We start from the raw sequence: 2,480 nt of genomic DNA, 5'->3' as shown, positions 1-2,480 counted from the left end.
GATTAGCCCCATCTCTTCCTGCCGACGCTACCGCTCTCTGCCGCCATGACAGCGCTGAGCCCCCGGAGCGCTGCCGGGCGAGGAGCCGTGCGCCTGCGCGGCCGGGCGCGGGCGGGGCGGGCCGCCGCCGCGCGGGGCGGGCGCCGCCGTCTCGCGCACGCCCAGGTGCGCCAGGTGAGGGGCGCGCGTGCCCGCCCGCCTGCCCGCCCAGGGCACGGGCGGGAGAGGGAAGGGCGGGAGCCGCGCGCCCGGCGCGGGAAGCGGTGGCGAGGCGGGAGCGCCCCGTCCTCTCCCCTGCGCCTCACGAGCTGCCTCAGCCCCGCTCCGTGCCCCTCGCCCGGCCTCCTCCGGGGGCGCCTTCGGTGGGGCGGCTCGGGCGGCTCACCTGGGGAGATCCAGTGCCTGTGGGGGTCCGGCTGGTCCCAATGCTGTGTGCAACACCTTGCCCCAAACTTTCTTGGACTGTTCTGTAACTGTTCGAAGTCTACCGCTCCTGAAGCAGTTTTTCTTTCGGGGGCTGCCTGTTGGTCTGGTGGGGGTTTTGTAAGAATAAAAGAAGCCGTACGCGAACAGCAGAACCGGCGTGCAGGAGCGAAACTCACTGCGCGCTCTGCGCTCACGGCCCCACACCGGAGGCAAACCGCAAGCGGGCGGCACAGCAGGTGCCCTTGCAGGGAGAGGAGGGGAGGTTTGAAGGCTCCCGCTACAGCTCCTGCCGCCGTAGGGAGGAGCGGGGCGGCTGCCCCCCCGCCCCTTACCCCCGTCAGTAGCGATCCTGGGGTGGCGGGTGAGACGCTTCCCCACCCTAACTTCCAGCCCGGGCGGGCGTCCTTCCTCCCCCTCCTCATTCTCCTGCGGGGAGCGCAGGGGGCGCGAATGTAGGTCATGGGAGACACCGCCCAGATTTAACAGACTGAGGTAAAAGGGCTGCAAGAGGAGGGAGGAAACCTCGCCCTCTTCCTTCAGGTTAAAAGCCTTTGAAGGTAACGCTGGTTCTTTCGGGCTGGCGTCGGAGGCAACTCGGTTTCCTGAAGGCCTTGCCGCGTCCCCAGGGCTTGCCCCCGAGCTGGGCGGTGGCGGCGGCTCGGACGGGGCTCCTCGCAGCAGCCTGGCGGGACGAGACGCTCCTGTCAAAGCCCAACAGGGCCGGCCCAAGGCCCGACGCGGCCCCTTCGAGCCGCCGGAGGGCTGGTGTCACACCCGAGCGGCGGCCCCCCGCCCAAAACGCACTCCCGGTTCCAGCGAAGGGGGCGGCAATGTTAAACACCGGCGCCCCTCAGCCCCCGCCGAACACCGAAGTCCGCTGGCAGCGTGGCCGTGTCCCGAAGTGGGGCGGTCTCGTTCCCGGCGGGCGGGCGGAGGCGCGGCCTACCCTGCCCGCCCTCCCCGCCCCTCGGCCGGGCTCCCGCACCGCGGGGTGGCCATTTCCAGCGGGCAGCTGCCGGGTAAGCGGCGGCGGTAACCCTGTCTGGTGGCCCAGCGGCGGGTCGGGGGGGCCGCGGGCCAAGGGGGATTTCCCGTCGTTGCTCGGCCGGGGCGCCAGCAGCGCCTGGCCATGAAGAGGGAGCGGAGGAGCTGAGGTGGCGGGGACGGTCGGTCACCGCGGAGCGAGCCTGTGACTACCGCTGCACGGAGGGGAAGGCCGGGCGGGTGGGCCCGGCCCCCAGGTGCCCCCCTGGCACCGCTGCTGCCCCGGGCGCCGTTCCCGCAGCACCGGCCTCCTCACATCCCCCTCTTCCCTTGTCCCTCCGTCCGGCTTCTGTCGGGACTTGCCGTGAAGGTGAACTAGTAATGCCGACAAACTAGTAAATGTCGATCAAATCGCATCCGAAAGTAAGTTGTATGCACGCTACGAAAGGACGAGAGCCACGTTTTTAAACGCGGGGACCAGTCTCTGGGTGCAATAACTGTACCTGCCATTGCGTGCACACGTTTGCACATGCAAATCGTTAGCTAAATATCCCATCGGTAACCTCCACGTAAAACTGCGGGTCCTGCTTCCTGGTAGTTGTAAAGCGTGAGAATTGGTGCCCTTTCTGTGCTTCCTTCTAAGGTGACTTGAGCTACAAACATGCTACAGCTGCAAGGAACCTTTTGTTTGAACTTTTAAATGAAACTATTTGATATTAATCTTAATATCTGGTAATAAAGAATTAAGAGGGTCTGCTTCTCCCAACTCTTCATTCAAGGAGTCTTCAATTCTGTACTTTGAATGAGACTGCTTATGTTAATAAGGATTATACATCCTGTAAGGACTGCAGGGTCTCATACCAGCTGATCAACAGACAGGCAAGTGTATGAGTTTTATTAACAAAGTATCTGTCTTCGTTTAGCCCGTACCCAGGGCTACACAATAACCAGTTGTTCTGTCACCCAATCTCCCCTCCCCAACTGAGAAAGGGAATTGGGAGAAGGAGGAAGACTCATGGGTTGAAATTTAAACAGATTTAATAAAATAAGAAAATCTATATCAATGCTAA

Source organism: Nyctibius grandis, chromosome 6 (genome assembly GCF_013368605.1).
Source record: "Nyctibius grandis isolate bNycGra1 chromosome 6, bNycGra1.pri, whole genome shotgun sequence".
Taxonomy (NCBI): domain Eukaryota; kingdom Metazoa; phylum Chordata; class Aves; order Nyctibiiformes; family Nyctibiidae; genus Nyctibius; species Nyctibius grandis.
This window is presented reverse-complemented; position numbering follows the sequence as displayed.